This window comes from Podarcis vaucheri (genome assembly GCF_965113315.1).
Source record: "Podarcis vaucheri genome assembly, chromosome: 3".
NCBI classification, from domain to species: Eukaryota; Metazoa; Chordata; class Lepidosauria; order Squamata; family Lacertidae; genus Podarcis; species Podarcis vaucheri.
This window is the reverse complement of record NC_138761.1, coordinates 9,199,567-9,214,913: the sequence shown is the minus strand read 5'-3', so window position 1 is coordinate 9,214,913 and position 15,347 is coordinate 9,199,567. Positions and strand designations below refer to the sequence as shown.

General features: G+C 45.4%; 3 long non-coding RNA genes across 3 annotated transcripts; all 3 read right to left on the bottom strand.

The window, feature by feature from the left end:
* On the bottom strand, window positions 1-6,321 carry LOC309529733. The gene is made up of 2 exons (XR_014218390.1): window positions 5,494-6,321; window positions 1-3,162 (listed from the first exon to the last, which is right to left on the bottom strand). It is a non-coding gene; the product is annotated as an uncharacterized lncRNA (long non-coding RNA).
* A 1,296-nt stretch (window positions 6,322-7,617) lies between these two features.
* Window positions 7,618-9,488, bottom strand: LOC309529670. The gene is made up of 2 exons (XR_014218277.1): window positions 8,716-9,488; window positions 7,618-8,078 (listed from the first exon to the last, which is right to left on the bottom strand). It is a non-coding gene; the product is annotated as an uncharacterized lncRNA (long non-coding RNA).
* A 3,627-nt stretch (window positions 9,489-13,115) lies between these two features.
* On the bottom strand, window positions 13,116-14,823 carry LOC309529762. Its single transcript, XR_014218427.1, has 3 exons — window positions 14,689-14,823; window positions 13,887-14,037; window positions 13,116-13,204 (listed from the first exon to the last, which is right to left on the bottom strand). It is a non-coding gene; the product is annotated as an uncharacterized lncRNA (long non-coding RNA).
* Between the last annotated feature and the right edge of the window lie 524 nt (window positions 14,824-15,347).

Below are 15,347 nucleotides of genomic sequence, written 5' to 3'. Positions count from 1 at the left end.
TGCTAAAATAAGATTTTACTGGAGGAAAGGAAGCAGGGTGCAAGGAATCCATTGATGTGTGCCCGGGTAATGCTTAGGAATTTCCAGTATATGTCTTCTTCTTTTCTGGATGCAGTTCAGAAATCCATAGCGTAACCTTCAGAAATAACAGAAATCTTATTATTTACATCCCACCTATCTGGCTGGGTTGCCCCAGCACAAATAAAAACATAATAAAATATCAAACGTTAAAAACTTCCCAATGCAGGACTGCCTTCACAAAGAACCAAGAGATGCTCTCAGCTCCTTTGTTTTCAAAGCGTGAGAGAATATATCCATTTTAAATTTAATTTATGTTATGAGAATTATAAGGTCTATGGTATAAAAATAAATGCTCATACATGTACCAGGCAAACACATACATAAATATATAAACCACATGTCTGTGAAACAGTGCAGGAAAACAGTCCTAAAGCCATTTTGACTCTTTCAGTGACCTCAAATATTCCTCTGCAGTTTGGATGGAAATGGGAAAAGCCTCTCCATTGTATAGGCACACACATTGTACGGGAAAAGCCTCTCCATTTAAGGCACAAATCCTGCCTTAAAGGCACATTTGGGTATGAATAGGGTGAGCCCATGACCTGGACTCAGGAATTAAGTATTTTATCACCACAAAAGAATGGCCAGGCTGCCCAGGTAAACCCATTAACAAGTTTTCTGCCAGACAGGATTCTGCTGTAGACTGCCCCTTCTGTGATGTATGTATGATGTATTGGGGTGGGCTTGGGTGGTCTTGAGCTACAGGGTGGGCAATTTCAAAAGTCTATATAAGGGCTTGCACAGCATGGTTCTGGGTTCTTCCTCCTTCCTGCGTAGGGTGTGTGTGTGAGCACCCTCTTGCAACAGTTTAATAAAGATCAGGTCAACTAGCTGTTTTGCTTCTCAATATTCTCAGGTTGGCCTCTGTTATTTTCTCCTACCGATAGAAAACCTACATAAGGACTCTATATGGGCTCTTGGGTACCCCATAAGGGAAAAGGAACAGCTTTTGCTTGTAACAATTTATATCCTGTTTCTTCCTCCATGGGTGGATGGAGAGCGCTGTGAAGAGGATAACAGGGACCCCAGACACACCAAGAATTTAAAGCACTATGATGCCACTTCAAACAGTCATGGCTTTCTCCAGAGCATTCTGGGAGCTGTAGTTTCTTCAGGGTGCTGGGAATAGCTAGATGTCTCCTATTTTCCCCCACGGAGCTATGGTTCCCGGAACGGCTTAACAACCAATCCCTGTCCCCAGGGAACTCTGGGAATTGCAACTCAGTGAGGGGAAGAGGGGTCCCTGAACACTTCTCGGCTCCCTCAACAAACTACAGCTCCCAGAATAATTTGGGGGAAGCCATGACTGTTTCAAATGGTATCCTAATTCTTTGAATGGATGGCATGAATGTGGCCTTGGGGGGGGGAGGGACATGTATTAAATTACAATCTCTTCTGAAATGATCCTTTGGGGCAGGAGACACTAGAAGATCTGCTTGCATAAAGAGGCTTCCAGGTTGAATCCCCACCATCTCCAGGTAGAGGGCTGGGAATTTCCCCAGCCTGAAACCTTGGGGAGGTGCTGCCAGCCAGTGTGGACAATACTGGGCTAATGGGTCAGTGGCCTGACTTGTTATAAGGCAGCTTCCTAGCTACCTGTGTAAGGATTGTGCTAAGCAGGGTTTGCTTTCGCTGGTTTAGGGATAGAGGGTTTGGATGAAGCAGATGTGAGTTGGGGCTAGCATAGTTTGGCAAGACTGTGTTTTTTGGTACTGTCTAGCTTTGTCCGCATAGTGCTATGGAAAGATGAATGCTCACAGTTACAAGGTAACTGAGATAATATAATAGTGAGTTCCGCTTGCTATTTCTTTTTTTTAAAAAAAAATGCTCTAAACTTTACATAACTGCACATCGGGCAGAACAACAGAATAAATAACTGCCAAGCTCCTCCATCTAACCCTTTAGAGAATATGGGCACACATAGCCACTAGAGGACCTGTCTTCTCTCTCAAAAATCTCTCTGGAGAGTTTGTGCTAATTTTGCAATACATGCAGTCACTCAATGTTTTCGGAATGTGGAAATACCCGTAAGAAAGGCTTTGTTCACTTTGATGGATTTCTGCATCAAGACAAACTAGGTTCTCTTCCCTACATAAATCATGCCTACTATGGCCAAACATCCAATGCAATTATTGCATCGTTTGCCTGGCTTTTGTTAGAAGAGTAAATTAGACGTGGCACTGAAGCCTTGTTCCTGGGCATAGCAACTTTCAGTGGGTGTTGCCCACATGCTCTCAACTATATCTTCATGGGTGGAAAAGGCTGAATTTCTCAGAAAGCTGGATTTTGCTCCCAACGCTCCATTCTGAATAGCAGCAGACATGTGACAAGTTACAAGAGAGGAGATTCCGACTAAACATTCAGAAAAACACACAGCAGACAGCCACTAGAGGTCCTGCTTTCTCTGTCAAAAACCTCTCTGCAGAGTTTCTGCTAATTTTGCAATATGTGCAGTTACTTGGCACTCATTTTTTTTTGGCATGTGGAAGAACCCTTAAGGAAGGCTCTGTGCACTTTGTGCTTGAAGACATAGGACAGATTTTTGCATGGATTATCTCCCCTGCATAAACAGTGCTGACTGAGGAAATGTTCAGTGCAATTATTGCATAGTTCTGGCTGGCTTTTGTTAGAGGATTCCATTACATGTGGCACTGAAGCCTTGTTCTCAGCTGAAACAACTTTCATTGGGTGTTGTCTACTTGCTTTCAAGCATATCTTTAGGCTAGGACTTCAAAAAGGGGCAGAAAAGGCCGAATTTCTCAGAAAGCTGCATTTTGCTCCCAACACTGCATTCTAAATAGTGGCAGACACGCTGTGAATTTTCCCATATCAAAGCCCAACTGGATTCTTGGTTAGATGAGCGTTGCTCTCATGTCATATATACATAGAAAAATAAAGGAAAAAGAACACGGTTTAGCCAAATGGGTAGAATTTTCTTACAGTTCTCTTAATGTTTGCAGCAAAGATAGAGAGGGTCGATGCATGTTCCAATATTTGTTGCACTATCTCCGCATTTCATGTAAGCGCACCTTCCACCATTTTTATGGCAGATTTCCTTTGTAGTAATTTGCTCGGGAAGGACTGTCAAAAACAATAGATGTTTGAAAAACGGCATAAGCTTAATGAGAGGCAGGATAACCTAGTGGGTGAGCTGATTCTTCCTTTTTTAAAAAGATTGTTCACCAATTACAGAATTCTTAGTTAATCTTCTTTCTTTTACAGATAAATTTGTCAACTGAGTTTACATAAATTTGCACATTCCCCAAACCCTAGTACATATGTGTCCCTTTGAAGAAATTGAAGAACACATAAAATACCTTGGAGTCCTATAAGCAAATGTTCCCACTCATTGCTTAGAAGAACAGAACATGGAAAGCTTTGATCCCACAACACAGACTAAAAATAGCTTCAAGAGAAAAATGAGTCGGGCAGGAAGGGCTTATAAGAACATCCAGTTTCACTGATTAAATCTGACTTCATTCATTAAAGCTGGCTTCCACAGGTTCACCATCTTAAGACTGTGATCCTAAACACTCTTGCAAAGGAATCAGTTCCTCTGAACACCATGGAATGTTCTTAAAGAAACATGATTTATTATATTATTTTAACTTCACAATGTTTCTTTAGCTCTTGTTTGTAATAAATCTAGCCGCCCAGAGTGGCTGGGACAAGACTTCCAAGGAGAGCTTGGAAGCTGAGCAGAACATCTTCGGTGAGAAGGTCCATGATGCTTTTACGAAAGGAGTTTGCATTTCTGTAGCAACTACTTACAGAGAAAGCAGTTGTAAATGGACTGTGCAACAGCAGCAGCTGACAGCAAAGCACTGCCTTTCTGCCTAGCCTACCTTTAAACTTTAGCATCACACGGTGCCATATTGATTAAAAAGGCACAGTTCTATAATTCAACAGGAAATACTGTGTTAAGGGAGAATTAATATCCAGGATAGAAGCACTAGCATTATAATCAGGAAAACTAACATAATATTAGGTAAAGGTAAAGGTACCCCTGCCTGTACGGGCCAGTCGTGTCCGACTAGGGTTGTGCGCCCATCTCACTTAAGAGGCCGCGGGCCAGCGCTGTCTGGAGACACTTCCGGGTCACGTGGCCAGCGTGACGAAGCTGCTCTGACGAGCCGGCACCAGTGCAGCACACGGAAATGCCGTTTACCTTCCCGCTATAAAGCGATCCCTATTTATCTACTTGCACTTAGGGGTGCTTTCGAACTGCTAGGTGGGCAGGAGCTGGGACTGAAAGACGGGAGCTCACCCCGCCGTGGGGATTCGAACTGCCGACCATGCGATCGGCAAGCCCTAGGTGCTGAGGTTTTACCCACAGCGCCACCCGTGTCCCAACATAATATTACCCTGGCATAAACATTTGAATATGCAATTCTGCATAATGCAGCTATTTCTACAAAGTGATTTCCCACAGTATAATGGATTTTCGTATGTTATTTCCACCAATACATGTACAATTTAGCCCAGTATATGCATTCTTGTACACATGACTTGCATTGCTGGAGAATAGCATTCAAAATTCAGAGGAGTTTGCATTTTGAAGGACGGCTGTGTTTCGATTAGTGTATTGTTTTAGAAAGAGAGAAGTATGTAGATTCACCTTCCAATGCAAAGGGGAATGAGTTTCTCCCACCTCCGTATTGAAAGAGAATGCTTACATTTTGGGACTATCCTCCCCACACCTAAGCCCTCCATAGATTTTGGGACATAGGAAGGTGTCTTATTCCAAATCACACTGTTTGTCCACATTCTCTCTGATACTGGCTAAGGTTTGAGTCTTTCTACATCATTTACAGGTGGTGCTGTGGTCTAAACCACAGCGCCTAGGGCTTTCTGATCTCAAGGTCAGCGGTTTGAATCCCTGTAACGGGGTGAGCTCCTGTTGCTCGGTCCCTGCTCCTGCCAACCTAGCAGTTCAAAAGCATGTCAAGTGCAAGTAGATAAATAGGCACCACTCCGGTGGGAAGGTAAAACGGCATTTCCGTGCGCTGCTCTGGTTCGCCAGAAGTGGCTTAGACATGCTGGCCACATGACCCATAAAACTGTCTGTGGACAAACGCCGGCTCCCTCAGCCAGTAAAGTGAGGTGAGCGCCACAACCCCAGAGGCATCCGTGACTGGACTTAACTGTCAGGGGTCCCTTTACCTTTACCTTTTACATCATTTACTATCCTATTCTTTGAGCACAGAAGCGAGAGGCTTCTATGATCATGTGTGTGAGGAGAAAATTAGTTGCCCTTTCATCCTTCCCATGTCCTGAAACTCCTAAGGAAGAAGACTACAAGGCTCCCATTCAAAGGGGTCTGCGACCCAGGATAGAAACATGACTCCTAGGGATTGAGAATGAACCACAAACATTTCTTGCAGGATCTGCTTGCATGAGCCTATATCTTACCTGCTTCCTCCAAAAGGGAGAAGACGAGCAAAGCACAAATCAGAAAGAAGACCTTCATGACTACTTGGATATGTCTAAGACTCTTTCCACTCAACGGTCATGCAGAGATGGAATGGGAAAGTGCTTCCTCCTTATTTATAAGAGGTGGTGCTCAGTGCTTGAGGGACCTAGATGGAATATGAGCTTGTGAGGCAATTGTGTGTGAAATGGGTACTCCTAGGAATAAGATGTGCATCATGGAAAAAAGCCACTAAGCATGGATTATAGCATTGAGGGGGAAATGTTCTCTGGGACAAGATGCCCTCTTAGATATCTAGCAGTCAAAAATGTATTTGGTGATGGAATAGATCTTCCTGTTCCTTCCATTGAGCACCAAGCCTCCTTAAATCCATTAGTTTGGATTCAGGCTGAATTTGACAATCTGTATCTGAAGGTCTACATTCAGAGTATAACCTGGTCAATTCTCCTAGGACTAGGATAGGCAATGTGATGCCCTCTAAATGCTGTAGGACCTCAACTCCAATTAGACCCCTGAAAGCCTGGCCAATGGGCAGGGTTGATGGGAGTTGTAGTCCAACAGTTTCTACCACATTTTCTACTCCTGCTCAAGGTGTTTGTGAACTGGAGTTTTTGGAGCAGAGCAGCAGAACTACCATGAAAACTGAAATCTAGAAGAAGATATGTAGTTCTCAGCATTTTTGTGTGAAATTCTCCTAATACACTCTTTTTGCCTGGTGCATAGATTTTTGCAAAGCAATTTACCCTAATATAATACATATTGGCATGTGATTTTCACCGATAAATGCATTTTTATGCACACTAGATTGCAGTACAGCAATCTAATTTGGTGACAGCAGTCACGAAATTAAAAGACGCCTGCTCCTTGGGAGAAAGGCGATGGCAAGCCTAGACAACATCTTAAAAAGCAGAGACATCACCTTGCCAACAAAGGTCCGTATAGTAAAAGCCATGGTTTTCCCAGTAGTGATGTATGGAAGTGAGAGCTGGACCATAAAGAAGGCTGATCGCCGAAGAATTGATGCTTTTGAATTATGGTGCTGGAGGAGACTCTTGAGAGTCCCATGGACTGCAAGAAGATCAAACCTCTCCATTCTGAAGGAAATCAGCCCTGAGTGCTCACTGGAAGGACAGATCCTGAAGCTGAGGCTCCAATACTTTGGCCACCTCATGAGAAGAGAGGACTCCCTGGAAAAGACCCTGATGTTGGGAAAGATGGAGGGCACAAGGAGAAGGGGACGACAGAGAATGAGATGGTTGGATGGTGTTCTTGAAGCCACTAGCATGAGTTTGATCAAACTGCGGGAGGCAGTGGAGGACAGAAGTGCCTGGCGTGCTCTGGTCCATGGGGTCACGAAGAGTCGGACACGACTAAACGACTAAACAACAACAAAGATTGCAGTACAGTGGTACCTCGGGTTACATATGCTTCACATTACATACGCTTCAGGTTACAGACTCCGCTAACCCAGAAATAGTACCTCAGGTTAAGAACTTTGCTTCAGGATGAGAACAGAAATCGTGCTCCAGTGGCGCGGCCACAGCAGGAGGCCCCATTAGATAAAGTGGTGCTTCAGGTTAAGAACAGTTTCAGGTTAAGAACAGACCTCTGGAACGAATTAAGTACTTAACCTGAGGTACCACTGTACATGCATTTTGGGTATGTGTTTCCCAGCTGGAAAACTGCAATGCAAAATTCAGAGCAGTGTGAATTTCAAAGGATGGCTGTGTTTTGTTCCACACATTGTTCTGATGAGTGCATATTAGGCAGTTTCACCCCTAAATGAGAACAGACTCCCCCTTCTCCCCCTTGCAACTGAGGAGATGCAAAATAAGCCACTTCATGAGGTATGTGCAGATTTGCTTCCTTTCTGCAGGCTGCAAGTCTGAGCTGTCCTTGGCACAGAAGAGAAGCGTCTTTGCTAGAACAGCCTGTACATATCCCCCCCCCCGTTCATGCGGCCAAAAAGTTATTTATGTTCCGCAGTCCGTGAGGACTAGGGTAAGGTGGGCGAAGCAGTCATTTTTACAAAAGGTAGCAAGTGTTTGTTTTTCAGAGATAGGAGACTTCCTTCTCCCTTTATGGAAATCAGCACACACCACTGGTTCATATTCCCAACTACATTGCTTTTATTAGAAGAAGAAAATGCAAGATTTCTGTTAGACAACAATTGTTGTTCCCTTTTGGGAAGGTTGACTAGCTGACAAGCTCAAATGCACAAGGCTTCTGGGAGTGGCGATGAAGAAAGAGCCCATGTCACAGGAAAATTGCTTCAGGATTCAGAAACATCCGAATCTTCTCCTGGGTGGATAATTGATGCCTACCTAAGGGAACAGGTATACAGGGTGAAGATATTCTGAAATATGAGAGGTTAGGATTCATTCGCCCCCCGCAATATGATAGGCTTGCTGCTGGTGAAGAGGGAGGGAGCCAGCTTACCCAAAGCAGCAGTAGATCTTTGATGGATCATGAGGGCATGGTCCCCACAACTTTTCCTCCCTGTAACACTCCTTCCGCTTTCTGCATACTCCATCTGCACATTTTTTCTTCCTGGCCTGGTTAAGACCTGGGGGTGTTTAAAAAAACAAGAGGAACATTGTGATTAAGGGCAGGCCTTCCCAAGCTGAAACACTCTTCCCATATTGTCATGGAATCATAGAGCGGTAGAGGTGAAAGGGGAGCCCCAAGGCTCATCTAGTCCATCTAGTTCAGCCTGGAAACCAGGCCTTATGAGGAAGGGTTGAGGGAGTTGGGTATGTTTAGCCTGGAGAAGATAGGTCTGAGAAGCAATATGCTGTCCAAATCTCTAAAGGGCTGTCTCATGGGAATTGGAGCAAGCTTGCTTTCTCCTGCCCTGGGTGGTAGGACTCCAGCCAACGGCTTCAAGTTACAAGAAAGGAAATTCTGGCTGAGCATTAGGAAGAACTTTCTGATGGTAAGAGCTGTTCTGCAGTGGAACAGACTCCCTCAAAATGTGGTGGACTCCCCTTCAGGGAAGGTTTCTAAACCAAGGTTGGGTGGCCATCTATCAGATTCTTTAGTTGTGGCTTCAGCATTGCTGGGTTGCTCCTTTCCAACTCTATGAATATATTTCTCAGACTATGCAACTAAAACAGCAAAGAATTCCCCCCCCATCCCGCAGGGTTGATGTTTCTTCCTCTCCCACCTGTAGGCTGAAAACGGGTGGTCCCCAAACATCTTACCTAGCAATAGAAAGAAGATAACCAAAGTCAGAAGGAAGGTGATCTTCATGGCTGAATCTCAGAGCTTCCAGAGCCTCAGTGTTTCCAGAAATGGAGAAGAGAGGGAATGACGAAGGAGGAGTATTGTGGGAGAAGGTCATGTGGCTTTTGCGTATTCTCTGCTGGGAACAGCAGCACTGAAATCTGAGCACGTGTGTGGGGGGCGGCAACAAACTGTTCCCACTCTTTAAGAGGAGTGTTGTTCAGGGCTTCACCAGGCTGGAACAAGAGAGTTACAGTGTTGCTCAGGCCTTGATGTTTTAGCCGTGGCTTTAGCAAAGGGTGCAGGTTCTGTGTGTCTGTGTCTGTCTGTCTGTCTGTCTGTCTGTCTGTCTGTCTGTCTGTCTCTCTCTGTGGGTGTGTGGAGAAAGAAAGAGGTCAGGTACAAAGGACTCTTCCCTTTCCATTCACCTGAGTTTTAATTCTGTTGCAATAGAGGGCTCATGTTTGGGTCTGGCTTCTAAGAGGGTGGTTGTTGTGGTTCCGGTGAATGGGAAATTCGGGGAGAGGGGAAGCTCTCATTTTGCTCTTCATTTCATCTTGGGGGGGGGAATCTTGTGAAAATATATCAGCAATTTTTTCTTTGTGATCTTGCTTAATATACATCTCCCACCCTGCAGGAATTTCTCGATGGCCTGGTGTAAACATTGCACAGAACAGTGTTTTTTCATGTTTTTGCATGGCATAGTTCTTACCCTAGCAAAGTTTCAACAGAGAGCACATCTCTTGCAAATAAAAGTACTTTCAGTGAGAGCCTAGAAATCCCTTACTTTTTCGTGTTTTAACTGTTTTGTTTAAGTGTAGTATTATGCAGCCAACAGTTTACATGTAACAGTCCTATCTGTTGCTCATCATAATCCAGAGGGCCACGCACTAGGCTCTCCCAATTTAATTAACCTTTTAATCAGAGTAATTGGTTGTTTGCTTATTAAAAATTCATACAATCCTGAACTGTACTGGTATTTGTAACCTCTGTTCTTTCAAAACTGCTGGATCTCAAATTGTTTTTCTTTTTGCTGCAGGTACTGTGGTATCATGGTTTTGGCCACTTAAAGTGAGTTTCAAGGTTACAGAATAATAGAATCACAGATTTATAGAGCCATCTAGTCCAACCCTTTGCAATGTAGGAATCTCTCACCCAACATGGGGCTCAAACCCACGACCCCGAGATTAAAGGGTTACATCCAAGGACTAAGTGTCCGTTGACCCAGCTGGTTTTGCTCTGCCGGCCCCTTCCTCCTGACGCATTACGCATTTGAGCCATTAGCGTAGCTGATTTTTTTGTTGAAATGTCTTTCTCTTCTGTCCATTAAAAACCATGCATTTTAGCATCAATACTGTTGAAGTCTTGTCTGCCTGTTTTGAAGAAGGTAGTCTGTGGGGGAGATCTTTCTGAGCACATCTATGGTTGGGTGGGGCCAGGGGTGCCGACTTATAAAAAATATTGGGGGGGGCCATACCGGGGTCCTGCCGCTGGTTCGCTCGGGTAGCCGGGAGAACGCAGTTCGAGGTGGCGGTGTTGGGGAGAGACCCTCGCTCAGGGCGCCATGAGACTTGGCGGCCGGCGGCCTATCTGGGGGGTTTTGGAGCGTATTTCGGCGGAGCGATTGGGGAGGAGGGGGCTTGTTGCCGGATTCTTCAGCTGGGACGGAGATCCGCTGCTGGGGGGTCCCTGGGCCGAGTTGTGAGCACGGCCTGCTGAAGGGAGATCCAGCCGATTGCGCGACGGGGACGGCCGGGGCTCTCCGGCTAGGGCGCACGGCTGGCTGGCTGGCTGGCGAGGGAGCAGGTGGGGAGGAGGCGGGGAATGATTTCTTCACGTTGCAGTCGAGACGGCTTGGCGATCCTTCAGCGTCCCCCTTCGGATCTGCGCAACGAGACAGTGTGGTTTGGGGAGCGAGGTAAGGTCTCCCGAGAAGAAGGCTGAACCTCAGGCGACCAGAGATCTCTCTCGGGCTCCTTGCTAGTTTAGCACCAAGTAAAAATCGTATTATTTTTGTTTATTTTTAACAGAAAAAAGCGTGGCCAGCTTCCCTTGCTTTCCGTTTCGGCTAGTGGGATGCTGACGTCCTCCGGGCTCTGCGGGCAGAAGCTGACGACGCCCCGTGACGAAAACACGGCTGGGGAGGCTGGCTTCCAACGGAAAGCTAGACAAGCCCAGCTTGGCAAGCGCCTCCGCAGCTCCTGCTCTCCACACCCACCACCAAAGGAGCCAACCTCTAGGGGCCGAAGTCCTGTTGCACCCCCATAACATATTTGAGGTGGCGAGGCTCTCCCAAAGTTGATGAGCATTGCCATTCAAATGGCGTACATGCGCTGCATCTTGTGATCGGTTATGTGGAGCGGGACTTTCCTGCTCTCCTCCCCCTCCACGTTTAATTCAAGTTGGCACCCCTGCCCCCCACCCCAAGAGAAGATCTCACTCTTATCCGACCCGGGGAAGCGAAAGGGGGGCTGTTGCGCCGCGTCTGCCGCTCGCCTGACAGCAGCGTCTCCCTTCCAAGCGCCGCCCTCAACGCGGAAATGCGCGCAGCGGATACGCGCAAGCGAGCTCTCCAGTTCAGGCTGCCCGCTATTCGCAGCCTTGCCCCGATAGGGCCGCTCTCGGCCCGCCTCCCTTCCCTCCCCTTCACCGGCGGAGATCGGTTTGGGCCGAAAAGAAGCCGCCCGCTCCCTCTGCGCCACGCGTGCCTGTTCCCCGGCAGCGCAGTGGGCCGAAAGTGAAGTGGCTTCAGCTGCAGCCCCGTTTAAAACAAACAAAAACGCCGAGCGGCTTCCTGATTGGCTGCACGGTCGGGTCAGATGGTGGTGCGTGTTTTCCACCTAGCAATTTCTTCTTTGACGTTTCGAATGGAAACAGAAGGGGAGGAGAGATGGTGGCTGGAGGAGGAGAAAAGGGGATGGCCGTGGGGTGTGATGATGATGATGATGCTGGGGGGGGGGAAAGAGTGCAGAGCGATCTCCTTCTAAAGCTCTTTTTTTCCTCTTCCTCCTCCCCTTCACTGAAACATGGTGTGGTCCAAACCGGCGGCGGCGCTCTGCTGGACGGGCGCCCGAGATTACTGGGGGGGGCAGAGCCCCCCAAATGAATTTTTGAGGGGGCTCGGGCCCCCTCAGGCCCCATGGAGTCGGCGCCTATGGGTGGGGGTTAAAGAAGTCAAACTGATGCAAAAATGCAGAGGAACAGACTGAAGACTGGAAAAATGAGGAACCGATATAGACAGATTTGCCTGAACCGCAGCAGATGGCAGCTGTGGTCTCAAACATTTTGAAGGTACCATGAAAAATCTCAAATAATAATAATAATAATAATAATAATAATAATAATAATAATAATAATAAACAAAGTTTTGAACTGTTTTTAAGACTTCTGACATGGTTTGCCATGCGCCTTGATTTTCCAGAGTGCCTCTGGAAAATTTGCCATGTGCCTCTGGATATTCCAGAGATGGATATTCAGCTGCCTTATTCTGGCCATGTCCAGGGAATTCCAAGTGTAGGGCAACCCTATAGTTGCTACAGAGAATGTGAGGTATATTAGAAGTAAAAAACTAAGAGCAGTTTATATGGGAACTGAAGAAATTCGGTCGGATTTGCCTGACCCTCAGCAGATGGCAGTTGTAGTCTCAAATATTTTGAAGGTACCATGAAAAATCTCTAATAATAATAATAATAAAAAACAGTTTTTAAACTGTTTTTAAGACTTCTAACATGGGTTGCCATGTGCCTTGATTTTCCTGGATATTCCAGTGATTTTCAGCCAATCAGCTGCCGTATTCTGGCCATGTCCAGGAAATTCCAAGTGTAGGGCAACCCCATAGCTGCTACAGATATCTTAGAAGTAAAAAACTAAGAGCAGTTTATATGGGAACTGAAGAAATTTGGACACATTTGCCTGACCCCCAGCAGATGGCAGCTGTAGTCTTAAACATTTTGAAGGTATCATGAAAAATCTCTAATAATAATAATAATAATAATAATAATAATAATAATAGATGTTTTTGAGCTATTTTTAAGACTTCTGACATGGGTTGCCATGTGCCTTGATTTTCCTGGATATTCCAGCGATTTTCAGCTAGACACTGCTTCCGGCTGCTGTATTCTGGCCATGTCCAGGGAATTCCAAGTGAGAATGTGAGATATCTTAGAAGTAAAAAACTAAGAGCAGTTTATATGGGAACTGAATAAATTTGGACACATTTGCCTGACCCTCAGCAGACGGCAGCTGTAGTCTCAAAAATTTTGAAGGTATCATGCAAAATCTCAAATAATAACAATAATAAAAAGAGGAGGTATGGTAGAAGTAAACAACTAAGAACAGTTTATATGGGAACTAAAGAAGTTCGGACAGATCTAGGAGGGGTCTTTGAATTTATTTATTGCATAAAATTCATATACTGCTTGATTGTAGAAAACCTCAAAGCAGCCAATTCTCGTGCGACTCCATTACCTGAAGGTAGAGAAGCAAAACATATTCTCAGCTCCTCGTTACTGAAAACAGAGGGAGCAAGGACAATGACATAAATGTATTTACTGTTCTCAATGTCGTGTGACATGAATGGGCGACATGATGCCCGACTTCCCTCTCGCAGGCTAGGCATGAGAAGCAGGTTCAAAATCCTAACTCAGCCATGTGGTTAACTGGGCAATATTTGAGCTACATTCACTGAAAAGTAAGTCGCTCTCCCTCCTAGTTCTGCGGGGTTGCTGAACATTTCCCACCTTTCCAGCTCCAGCCTAGCCACTGACCATGGTAAAGGTGGAATGGGACATTTTGGGGTGTCTTGGCTTCCCATGCGCACCAACGGCCCTGGGAAGCGGCTGGTGTGGGGTGCAATAATTTGTTATTATTTTTTTTATCATAATCATAATTTATTATTTATACCCTGCTCACCTGGCTGGGTTTCCCCAGCTAAATATAATATGTTTAAGTTGAAGAATGACAATGGGAGAGTGTGGTAGATCACTGCCAGTTTTTGATATGTGGCAACCTGTTGGACGTTGGATGTGCCTGCTTTAGGCCATCATTCACCAGCCAAGGACTCTGCAGTTGCAAGACCACAATTCCACACCCCCCCCCCGACCACTGACCATGCTGGCTGGCTTTGATGGGAATTGATGGGATCTCTTACGGAAGTTTGCAGCAGACTTTGTCTGGCAGGCATTTCCCGACCCTTTTCCAGGCAGTCATACACCTCTCCAGCATGCACTTCCCTTCGGCTTTGTCACATTCCTCCTTCGATTGTGGTGGGTAAGTTGGGGAAGATGGTTTAGAAGCGTAAGCTTAAGGCAAGAAAGCAAAAACATTGGTTCACTTTGAGTTGGGGCTCCTTGCCAACTACAGCGTTCTAAGTCCGTTCTCTGCTTTCTGCAGCCAATCAGAAGCCGCCCTTTGGTTTCCGAATGTTTTGGAAGTCGAACGGACTTCCCAAACAGATTCCGCTCGACTTCCAAAATATAATTGTATAAATGTTGATCTGTATAATACTCTCAAAAAGAAGATATCTGGTTCTTTTACTTTTAAAAAATAGAAAGAAATGGTTGGTTCAATCACTCTGAAAAAGGTTTATGGCATCTGTCCAAGATTATGAGCTTTTAGCATTTGAAATAATTTAAATTTCCTTTGTTTGAATTTAAGATTTCATTTGAAACCATGCTCTTTTCCACAAGCTACAACATGACGGAAACGTTAAGAAATAAAACCAAATCATTTTTTAAAACAAAATAATAAAACTTTCTCTTTTAACCCTCCACTCCCCCCCAAAAAAACCCACCCTCACCCTAATATTTATAATATTTTTTGTGCGTGCAAGACAGAGCAAACAACACTGTTTCTGGGAACTTTGCCATTGTTAAGAAAACCCCTTCCCCATTACAGCAGCATTGCTGGCTATTTCAGTGCCTGCCACAATCTAAGCAAACTCTGTACAATACCTGAATCCCTTAGCAGGAAGAGGGAAGAAAAGAGGAAAAAAACAGAGATCAAGTAGGAGAACTTCATGTCTCCTTCGATTTGCTGGAAATTCTGAGATCGCACAGAGGAGGGACAGAAGGTGCTCCTTATTTATAGGTCGTCAAACAACAGCAGCCCCTAGAGGGAAAGAGGAGGAGGAGTTTGAGGTACAGTCATGTAAAGCAGAGGTGGGGTCACATTCCCTTCTGAATGACTTTCTGGGGGCCGCAAGCCAGAGCTGAGTAGGGGCAGAAACAGTTAGGAGACCCCTGAGCCATCTGAAGTCAGCTCTGTATAGGGAAGCTTTGAAATGTTTCCTTTTTGTTGTTGTTTAGTGATTCAGTCGTGTCCGACTCTTTGTGACCCCATGGACCAGAGCATGCCAGGCACTCCTGCCTTCCACTGCCTACCAACTCATGTTGGTAGCTTTGAAAACACTGTCCAACAATCTTTTGCTAACTTTACATAACTGCACATCGGGCAGAACAACAGCAAAAGTTACTGCCAAGCCCCTCCATCTAACCCTTTAGAGAATATGGGCACACATAGCACACATAGCAACTAGAGGACCTGCTTTCTCTGTCAAAAATCTCTCTGCAGAGTTTGTGCTAATTTTGCAATACATGCAGTGACTCATTGT